Below are 12,014 nucleotides of genomic sequence, written 5' to 3' on the forward strand. Positions count from 1 at the left end.
GGCTGGCAAAATTTGCTTTTAGAGCCAACCACTCAATTTTTCTGCTATTTCTCCTAATTCTAATATTCAACCCCCATTGGCCTTCTATTCCTCAAGATTCAATGACTGCTTGATGCCATGAAATACCCAGTCTGATAATGGTATCACAGAACTGCCAGCTCCCCCACTCCTTCTGTACCCAGCCTTTAGCGTCATGATCCTAACCAGTCGTTAAAAGAAAAAATGGCTCCCCAAGCTAATTGTTACTAAAATGTAAGTGACTAAGCCATTTTATGTGTTCTCAGGAATACACCCCTTTAAAAGGAAATACTTGTTTGATAGTTGTATGGTTGGTATAATCACAAACATAAAAATAAACAAAGATGGCCCTGGCCGAGTAGCTCAGTTGGCTGGAGCGTCATCCTGATGTGCCAAGGTTGCCGGTTTGATCTTAGGTCTAAAGGATACCAGCATATGTGCCACCCCAAAATGTAGTATGCCTCTTTGGCCTGTGGATTATTTTGAACTAAAGGTTATTGAGAGCAGACTCAGGAAAAGCTGTAAACAGGGTGTGGCCCTGGCTGGGCAGCTTGGTTGGTTACAGCATCGTTCTGATATCCCAAAGTTGCAGGTTCGATCCTCACTCAGGGCACATACGAGGAGCAACCAATGAATGCATAAGTAGAACAATCAAATCGATATTTCTCTCTCTTCCTCTCTAAAATCAATCTATAAATAAAAATAATTTAAAAACAGAGCACAAGTTTTCCTTTGTAAAGGAAATTTCCATTTGTTAAAGGTGTCTCCCTTCCCCTAACCAGGAACTCTTATTAATGGAGAAGGCACCCTCTCAAATCTGCATAGCAAACCTTAGTAAACAACACGTTCACCATGTTTTCCCTAGTCACGTTCCCATAATTTGCTTCCCCTGCCCAGAAACTCCAAACCCCCTTTTTTTTAGCCTATGATGGTACATAAGCCCAAATTCTAAAGCCACTCCTTTGGGTGGCTCATCACTGGTGCCTTCATGTGTATATGCACCATGCACATGTTAATGAACTGTTTTTCTTTTGTCAATATGTCTTTGGCTAGTCTGAGTTACAGGGTCCCAGCTACAGAACCCAAGGTGAGTAGAGGAAAAAAAAGTTTTTTTCATCCCCTACAACTGGAAAGAAGTATGCAAACAACAGTAATTTTTAGGTTGATAGTATTAATTTTTCTCATTTTTAAGTTTCCTTAAATACTGCTCTTGTAGTGTGTTTAGTAAAGAACAAAAGCATGAGTGAATTGTGGTAGAGGAAGACCCACTTCTACCAGAGGGGCCCTTTCTGAGAGGTCCTTTTGTCTGATTTATATTAAACTGTCCTAGGGAGATAGTGGACCAGGGGTGGCCCCAGACCTGGCTTCCAGAGGATTTGTTCAACCTGCTTTTTTATCCCTTCAGTATTTCCCCCTTTTTTTCTTTTTTTGAATCCTCAACTGAGGATATTTTTTCCATTGCTTTTCAGAGAGCATGGGGGAGTGGGGAGAGAAACATCAATATGAGAGACACATCCATTGGTTGCCTCCCGCACGCACCCGACTAAGCTGGGGATCGAGCGTGCAACCGAGGTAGGTGCCCTTGGCTGGAATCGAACCCGGGATCCTTCTGTCTGCGGGCCAACACTCTAATAACAACTGAGCCAAACCGGCTAGGGCATTTCCCCCTCTTTTCAATCTGCTTTTATTCCTTCAGTATTTTTCCATTTTTTCATCTCCAGAGAAAGAATACTTCTTGGTCTTAATAACTCTGGTTTTAATTACAGAAAGTTCAGGGGGTCTTTCCAGACCTCTCTCAGCTGAGTAGCTCCTGGAAAATGACTAGATGCAAAACTAAGCATGGGGCTGAGGGAGAAAACATTCCAACCGTGAGGCATGCCAGTGAAAGGGCAGAGGCAGGGTCATCTGGCAGGAGATTAAACATTCCAAAGAACAAGAATCAGATTAAACTATAATTTGTGGATTTAGAGGTAGAAGGTTAAAGTCCAAGGTAAAGTGTATGGGCTGTGACTAGACTGGGAAAGAAAGAAAGATTACAGGGTAGGATACATTAATGAGAAGAAGGCAAAGAAATTTCCTGAAAGCTTAATGGTCAGTGGTGCACAGGCAGGCTAAATAGCTGTCTCAGACTGGTGAATAAGGAAAAATTAAACTTATTAAAAGGGGATAGGGATATCCAAAGGGAAGGGCTACATAGCACTGAGCCAAAGGGTATTGGGTCCATGATGGCAGCAAAAATATACTTGGGACAGTGAAACAAGAGCCAGCATAGAAGAGGCAACAGGAGAGCCCAAGATGGGCTGCTCTGGCTCACTGAGAAGTTGGGGAGAGAGGGGAGCCTTGGAGTCAGGTTCAGGGGGTAAGCCCAGGACCAGCTGCCCCTGCCCATTGCTCTCCTGCTTGCAAGTCTCCCGGGTTCCCCTCGGAGGGATGGAGATGGCACTTGCGTGCTCCCCTAGTAGGGAGTGTGCTCTGGGTCCCTTGTCCTGAGTGTATCTCTCTCTTTCTTGGAAGCAGGAATCTTTGGGGATGTCTCAGGGGAGTGTCTCAATAAAACAGTCATCAGCTTTCCAGGTGTGCTCTTTCAGGGTTGTGGTTGGTGCCAGAGCAGGGGGTCATTAGGCAATGTATTTGGTCCTGAGTCAGACATGGGGCGCCACTTGTCTGGTTTCACTGCTTATCTGGGCCTGAAACTGAAATATAACTGAGGCCTAGATGCTATCTTTAGGGGGGAATGTTCAGGGGGTCTAAACCGCATGACCAGTGATAGCTAGGGGAGGACAGATTACCCTGGGACAAAGTTCTTGCTTTCCCAGTTTCACCCCTTGCTAGGCATCCCAGGTTTCCTGCCCTGGTGCGTTTCTGTACCCTAGTTTCTGTACCTGGGTTTCTGTACCTGGCCCATCTAACATTTCCTGCTCACAGAATGCCACCTGTTCCTCTGTATTTCCTAGCTCTCTTAGAGTTAAAAGGCTACTTGACTAGTTCTGGTCAATGGGCTGGAAGGAGCACTGATAGGTGTCACCTCCAGGCCAAACCAATTATTTACAAGCTGTGTGATCCTACAGCTCTCTGCTCTGTTGTGGTACACATAGGCTTTGTACTGAGATGGCAGAGCCACACATTGGGAAGAACTGGGCTCCTGGAATTGGGGGGTGGAAGTGGGGGGACTAACTGCAGGGATGCTGGCCCTGCAGCAGATTTTGGGTAAGTTTGGTTTTGTTCAGTGCAATGGACAAAATGTTTATATCCCCCCAAAATTCATATGTTGAAATGTTTTTTAATCACCTGAGGATATGCTTATTGATTTTAGAGAGAGGGGAAGGGGCAGAGAGAAACACTGATATGAGAAACATGGGCCAGTTGCCTCCCGTACACACCTTGACCAGGAATTGAACCTAAAACCTAGGTGTGTGCCCTGACTGGGAATCAACCTGCAAACTTTCAGTGTAGGGGACAAAGCTCCAACTCACCGAGCCACACTAGCCAGGACTCATATGTTGAAATCTTATCTCCCTGGGTGGGGCATAGGGGGAATAAATGGTAATGGGGGGAAAATTAAAAAAGAAAGAAAATTTTAAAAAAAGAAAGAAATCTTAACTCCCCAGGTAATGGTATTAGGAAGTAGGGCTTTTGGGAAATGATTAGGCCACTAGGGTGGAGCTCTCATGAATGGGATTAGTGTTCTGCTTGAAAAAGACCTGGGAAATTCCAATAAGAAGACTGCTGCTATGAATGGGGAAGGAGATTCTCACCAGACACCAAATCTGTCAACACCATGACCTTCCCAGTCTCCAGAACTGTGAGAAATCAATGTTGTTGTTTATGTGGACAAAAAAGGGGTTCTAGCCCTGGCTGGGTGGCTCAGTTGGTTTGAGTGTCATCCTATACACCAAAAGGTGGTGGATTTGATTCCTGGTCGGAGCACATACCTAGGGTGCAGGTTCAATCACTAGTAGGGGCAGGTACTGGAGGCAACCCATCCATGTTTAATCACATTGATGTTCCTTCCTCCCTCCCTCCCTGCCTCCCTCCCTGCCTGCCTCCCTGCCTCCCTTTCTCCCCCTTCCTCTCTCTAAATATAACCTCTAGTGAGGATTTTTAAAAAGGGGGGTTTGCCCAGCCAGTGCGGCTCAGTTGGTTGAGTGTCCTCCCATGCACCAAGAGGTCGCCTGTTCGATTCCCAGTCAGGGTCAGGGCATACATTCAGCCCCAATTTCAATTTGGAGAGGCTGAAAGGAGGAAGGAGAAACTTGCTGAACCAGTCTAGTATAATCATCATCAGTAAAGACAAAAGATACCAGGCCCACGTCAAAAACTCTCAGCGGTCCTGGAGTCAAACCACATAAAAGCAAGAGGGAGATTAATGCTAAATCTCTGCTCTCAGTGTTGAGCCTCTTCAATCACATAATCCCCCCCCCCCCCCCCGGGGAGTGGGGAGTTTTAGCCTGAAAGACTAGACCAGGGTCAAGGCGAGTGGAGAGACTGTTACAGGCAAAGAGCCCATGTTTTTTGCTAAAGGCTTTATTATTATATCTAAGCTTAGAAAGTGGAAGCAAGAGGAGGCTTGTAAAAGAATGTAAAAATAAACGGGACTGAGGAGTTTAAGGAGAAAAGATCAATGGTATTAGTGTCATTGTTCATAGGCAAGAAGATGCAGGGCTGTCAAAGGAAGGCAACATAGACGAATAGGAAGAAAAAGAGATGAGTGATATGATTTGGGTTGGATTGTGACTTTTAGGGTCTCGTTGGGCCCAGGAAATCTATGATTTCTGGGACATACAGTCTATGGTGCATAGTATGGTAGTTAAGCACATAAACTCTAGAACAAGAGTCAGATGGATTCACAGCCAGGCTCTGCCCCTTACTAGCTTTGTAGCCTTGGTTAAGTTACTTAAGCTTTCTGTGTCTCAGTTTTCCTACTTGTAAAATAGGAATTAGAATAGTGTCTACCTCATATGATTGCTGCACCAGACTATGTGAGGAGTGTCTCAGGACTTCCTTTCCCAGTCAGCAAATAATGCAGGTTTCCCAAAAAACTCTCTCTCTCCTTCCCCGCCTTGGGGATTAGAGCCTCACTCAGAAGATTAAGGAGGTAGTTTCCACATGCATTGTCTAGAGCCAGAAGCAGATAGATGAGCTGTGTGTAGTTTTTGTGAAACAGGCAATTAGCTTCACCCAAAGATCCTGCTGTGTGATTTGTTGTTTGACTCTGGAGTCAAAGGTGAGAGAGTTCATACTTCATTCTTGATTACGGGCCATGACGATTCCTTGGGGGCTCATTCCCAATTACTGTTATGAATGCTCTCTCTTTGCCCTGCATCCCAAGATGCCTTTCTGTTTCTGACATGTGGGCATATTGCATTAGTTGCTCTGATTCCTTAAATGATTAATAACAGGACAGTCATGACCTGAATCAATTCTGTTCTTTGCACAGTATTAGAGCTAGTTATCTTGTGGGTCTCGAATTATAATTTCCTTGCACCCCACTGTGATTCCCTCAAGGAAATGAGACATGGGAATAAAGTTTTGTGCACAGTCAAGCAGCACACACGGAGTTTAGTGCTCAGGCTCTGGCACTGCAGGGATTGGTTTTAAATTCTGGTTCTAACTGTTCCAGGTGTCTGAACTTCGGCAAGTCACTCACCCTGAAGGAGCCTCAGTTTCCCCACCTAAAAATGTGGATCATAGTAGTATTTACCTCATTAAGTGGTTGTGCACATTAAACAAGTGACTATAAGTAAAGTACTTCAAAAAAAAATTTTTTTTAATTGATTTTAGAGAGAGAAGAAGGAAAGAGAGAAACACTGATTTGTGGTTCCACTTAGTTATGCATTCATTGGTTTCTTCTTGCATGTGACCTGACTGGGCTGGCTACTCCACCAGGGCTCAGTAAAGCACTTCTTGCAAACCAATCTTTCAATAAATGTTAGCTATTATTATTAATTTCTGTGTAACAAATGAATGGTAATTATTGCTCCTTTTAAAATACTGTTTAGACAACCCATAGATCACGTTTATGCAGATAATTCCCACATCTCTCTACTTAGGCCTAGCATTTCTTCTGAACCCAAGATAAATATCTTCAATTGATTACTATGTACTTTCTCTCCTGTGTCACCCACCATTAGATTCAACATTACACGAAACTTGCCTTCCAGTTGACACCCTCTAGTCTCCCCTATTTCTGTTAATATCATTACTGTCACAGTTTCTTAGGTATAAAATTTGGTTACCCATAGCTATTAAAAAACCCAAAGAGCTGACATTTACTGTTTACTGTGTGTCAGACACTGTGTTAAATTTTTATTGGATTCCCTGGCCTGGTAGCTCAGTTGGTTAAAGCATTGTCCTGATATGCCAAGGCTGAGGTTGGATCCCCAGTCAGGGCACATACGAGAAGCAACCAATGAATGCATAAATAAGTGGAACAACAAATCAATGTTTCTCTCTCTCTCACCCTCCCTCTCACTCTCTCAATTATGAATAAAAATAATTTTTTTTATTGGATTACTTCATATAATCCTCACAATAATCTTATAGTGACTTTTTTTTTTTTTAAATCCTCACCTGAGGATATTTTCTCCATTGCTTTTCAGAGAGTGGAAGGGAGAGAGAGAAACATCTTAGATCTATTTGTTGCCTCCTGCAGGCACCCCAATCAGGGTCAGAGATCAAGCCTACAACTGAGGTATGGCACAGTACCTTGGCCGGTCGAACCCCAGTCCACAGGCCAATGCTCTAGCCACTGAGCCAAACCAGCTAGGGCAATATAGTGACAATTATTACTCCCATTTACCAAATATAGAAACTGTTGCTTAGTGATGCTGAGTAACTTGCCCAAAGTCGCATAACTAGTAAGTAGCTGAACCCCAAATAACCCCATCCTTTGAAAACAGTCATGCTCTTACCGTTGCTATGCTATAGTTCCTCTCTATCTCTTGTTCATTATATCCAATCAGCTCCCAAATCTTGTCAGTTCATCCTACGAATTCTATAATAAACATTCCTTTGACTACTTTAATCCAGAAGAGATGTTATCCTCATACCTTGATTATTGATGATGTCAACATCCTCCTAATGGGTCTCTGCTCCCAGCCTCTCCTTGTGCAATCTATCTACCCTCTAGAATATAACTTATTCTTTACTCTCTAAAACAAACCTCTCCCCCTGTACCAGTATAATCTTGAACAAACTGGGTCATCTCTTTTGGTCTGTTTGTAGCTCTGTAAAGTGAGGGAATTAGATAGCTTTGAGGCAAGAGACAAAGAAGTTAGGGGAAAATCCTGACACATGGAATGAGGAAGTGGGAGCTGACATCCTCCCACCAGAGCCTCCACCTCCCTGCATGATCAAAGAGAAAACAGTTAATGGAAGGAAACTTCTGCTTCGTGGAAGTCACAACAACAAGGTCCCCTCCCAACCAGAAGGCGGAGTCAGAATTTGGCACTACAAAGCTTGGAGACAACCGCTCTACTCTTGGAAACTCATAAAACCCCAAGGACTACCTGACCACAAGCACAACTCACTCTTGAGTTGGCCCTAGTTCGGTGAGGCACGTATTTTTCACAGCAGTGCCCATGCCCTGTCCTCTTTCTCTACCTGAGTGAAACTTGCTTTATTCTCACTCCAGTTCTTCCTTGAAATCTTTCCTGGGTGAGTCAGAGACCTGGAGGTCCCCTCACGCTCAAATGTCCCAGACCCGGCAGGGGCAGGGGCAGGGGCAGGGCCAGAGCCCAGCTAGGAAGCAGTCGGGTAAATAGCTTTGGCAGTTTTTTTTTTTTTTGAGTTCTAGAATTTTAAAATGTTTCTCATGTCACTCACTGTCCTATCCCCCAAACTTTAGTGACTTTCCATTAACTACAGTCCAGGGTCTCAACTAGCATTCAAAGCTTGTCACTGATCTGGTGGTTTTATCCCCCAAAGGTCAAGTACTCTTTTAGGAGTGTCTAACCAGTTTCTCAGACATTTTTCTATTTTTCTCTGCTTGCTTTCCACCCTTTGCTCTTGGCTATTTTTCTGATCTCGCGATACCTACAGAGTTATCTATTTACCATCGTCTTTTTGTCTATCGAAATCCTATTCCTCTATAAAATCTTCCCCATACTCTATCCAGGCAGCCCAATGACCACTCTTCCTCTTTCTAAAATAGTTGATATCTTAGAGTACTTCACCGAACATTTCGTATTATTGGCTTGGGCCAGGTAGCTCAGTTGATTAGTGTTGTCCTGATACACCGAGGTTGGGGGTTTGATCCCCAGTCAGGGCACATACAAGAATCAACCAATGAATGCATAAAGTGAAACAACAAATTGATGTTTCTCGCTCTTTCCCTCCCCCTCTCTCTCTTAAAAAAAAAGGAATTTAAACATTACTCATTATTATTTTTTGGGATGAACACATTTGATTAGCAGTTTGCTTGCTTGTTTTAGCAAGGGATGGGTGGAAGGCCAGTGATCTGATGTTTGAGGGAATAAATGCCCATTCCTGGAGCTTTCAAGCAGAGGTGGTAACCCCTTCCTAGGATTTCTGGAGAGGAGATTGGTTTATATGCCCCTTAAGATTACTTCTGGCTTTAAATTCTTAATTTTTTAAAATTTAGTTTACACAAACATTTACCTGTGGAAGCCTGGATGGCTGTGTGTAGGGTTGGGAAAGGAAGGTTAGGGTGGAGTCATATAATTAGGATGGCTTCCAGGAAGAGATGACATCTTCCTGTTTTCTATTGCCCATCCCCCTTCTCCAGCCTCTGCCTGGGCAAGATCTTCCTCACCTGAGAAGGTTTATATCAGCTGGTGTGGCTCAGTTGGTTGGGTGTTGTTCTGTGCATCAAAAGGTTTCGGGCTCCATCCCTAGTGTGCAAGAGGCAGCCATCACATGTTACACTCTCTCACATCGATGGTTCCCTAAAAATCAATAAAGCATTCTTAAATAAATAAATAAATAAGAAAGAAAGAAAGAAAGAACCTGGCTCTAGGACCTGGTCTTGTCGAGTCTATCAGTCAACAGGATTGAAATCATTAAGCTGTCAGGTTCCATCCCAGACCTACTGAATCAGAATTTACATTTTTAACAAATCCCCATGTGATTCCTTTGTACATAGAGGTTTTATTTTACTTTAGTTTTTTCTAATATGCCTTTATTGATTTCAGAGAGAGGAAGGGAGAAGGAGAGAGATAGAAACATCAATGATGAGTCATTGATTGGCTGCCTCCTGCACTCCCCCTACTAGGGATATAGCCCGAAACCCGGGCATGTTGCCCTGACCAGGAATCAAAACTCGATCTCCTTGATCATAGGTCGATGCTCAACTGCTGAGCTACACTGACCGGACTGTACATAGAGGTTTTAAAAACCACCAGTACAGTGGACCTCAACTAAAAAGGAGCTTTGTAAATAACTCTATTAAACTGATATTTAATGCATCCCCTACAAAAAAGAAAGAAAGAAAGAATACTGGGAGTCAGCAACTATTTTTTTCTTCTTTCATGCCCCATATTCTATCCATCAAGACCTATGGGCTCAATATATGTATATGTATATGTATATGTATATGTATATGTATATGTATATGTATATGTATATGTATATGTATATGTATATGTATATACATGTGTATATGTATATACACGTATATATATAAAATATTAAATTGAGATATAATTGACATAGAGGCTGTGGGGTTCAGAAAGAGATGCGACACAGTGATATGCAAATTACTTTGAGCTAAAGGCAACTCTAGCTGCAGGCTCAAGAAACTTCTGCCTCTCCCTTAGGGGCCCTGCTCATAAAAAGCAATTATCAGAGATAATTTCTTTTGATCTGTCTATAGGGCAGGACAAAGTTCAATTTCCTAAACCTTTTTTTTTTTTTTTTTTTTTTCACAGAATGCCTGAAAAATTCAATCTGCTTTACATGTTATAAAGTAGAATAGCAGGAAACTGTAAATTAAACAAAAACACCCCGCCCCCCCTTACCAAAAAAGGCAATTAATTATGTTGTATTATCTTTAATTAAGTACACAGATTCTTCAAATTATGTCACTAGAACTCATTTCATCAACTGCTCTGTTTGGCCGCCAGTCTCTCTCTTCAGCAATGGTGAGGCGGATTCCCTTTCCAAGGGGAAAGGAAATCCATGGTTTCTTGCCTTTGCCAATAACAAATGTTGGAGAGCTGGGTGGCAAAGCTGTTGCCATTGGCATCTGTAGCATGAACTACATCTTATCATCCTGCAATGACCCTTTGAAGCTTCCAAGGTGCATTACCTCATCCATAGCTCAAGGATGCCTTATAAACCTCCAACCTCCTTTCTATCTCTGAACCTCTCCTGCTCGTGGGATCTCTGGTTCTTTCATGTATGCAGGTTTCCCATACATAGGTATATATTAAATTTGGTTATTTCTCTTGCTAATCTGTCTCATGTCTATTTGATTATTAGACCAGACATAAGACTCTTCAGGGTAGAGGAGTCTTATGTTCCCCCATGGCTCAACCTTAAATATATATCCTATAACTAAGCACTTCTGTACTTCTCTTTTGTCACTACCTATTGCAGCCCATCACCATCTCCCACTTGAACTACTACTGTAGCCTCAACGAGTTTTTCTGATTCTATTTATTTTTTTTTAAATTTTGAGATAATTATAGATTCATGAGAAGTTTCACACACACACACACACAATGTAAAAGAAAGTCCCACGTGTCCTTCACACAGTGTCATCTATTAGTAGCATCTTGCATAATTATAGTATAATATCCAAACCAGAGAATTGACACTGGTATAATCCATGGAATTTATTCAGATATAATCAGTTTTACATAAACTTATTTGTGTGTGTGTGTAGTTCTATGCAATTTTGTCACGTGTGTAGATTGTGTAACTGCCGCCACAATCAAGATACAGAACAATTCTTTTATCACAAGACTCTCTTGCGCTACTCCTTTAGGAACACACCCATGCCCTTGCTCCCATTCCCTAACTCCTAGCAACCACTAATCTATTCTTCTTTTTAAAAAAATCTATTTATTTTCCCCATAATCTATTCATTTTTAAAAAAACTATGTTTTAATTTATTTCAGAGAGAGGGAGAGGGAGAGAGATAGAAACATCAATGAGAGAGAAACATCAATTCGCTGCCTCCTGCACTCCCCCTACTGGGGACAGAGCCCAGAACCCAGGCATGTGCCCTGACCAGGAATTGAACCGGGGACCTGCTGGTGCACTGGATGACGCTCAACCAACTAAGCCACACCGGCAGGGCTATTCCCTTTTTAAAAAAAAATAATTAAAAAAAAATTAATTTTAGCCCTGGCCAGTGTGGCTCAGTGCACAGAAAGGCTGCCGGTTCGATTTCGGATCAGGGACATGCCCGGGTTGTGGGCTCCATCCGCAGTTGGGGGAGTGCAGGAGGCAGCTGACCCATGTTTCACTCTCACATTGATGTTTCTCTCTCTCCCTCTCCCTTCCTCTCCTTCTCAAAATCAATGAAAAATCTTCTAAAAAGAAAAACATTTGATTCTAGAGATAGAGGAAGGGAAAAGGAGAGAAACATCGACAGGCTGCTTTCCATACCCACCTGGGATTGAACCTGCAACCTGGGCATGTGCCCTGACCCGGAATCGAACGGCAGCCCTTTGGAGAAAGGGAGGAAGCTCCAACCAACCGAGCCACACAGGCCAGGGCTTGAAGAGCAACAGTTTTTAAAATTCACTAAGATCCAACTGATCAACCTTTTCCTTTAATGGGTTGTCCTTTTGCTGGTAAGTCTAAAGCGCCTTTCCCTAGCTCTTGGCCCTGAAGAATTTTTTATCTTATTTTTTCTAAATTTTCGATAGTTTTACACTCGACATTTAAATCTACGATCCATTTTGAGTGAGTTTTTGTTTAAGGTGGGAGGTTTAGGCAGACGTTTGTTTTTCTTCCCCCCATAGATGTCCAATTGTTCAGCCGTTTTTTGAAAAGACTCCTGATTCCACTTTGCATCTCACCCCCCC

Source organism: Miniopterus natalensis, chromosome 17 (genome assembly GCF_054644295.1).
Source record: "Miniopterus natalensis isolate mMinNat1 chromosome 17, mMinNat1.hap1, whole genome shotgun sequence".
Taxonomy (NCBI): domain Eukaryota; kingdom Metazoa; phylum Chordata; class Mammalia; order Chiroptera; family Miniopteridae; genus Miniopterus; species Miniopterus natalensis.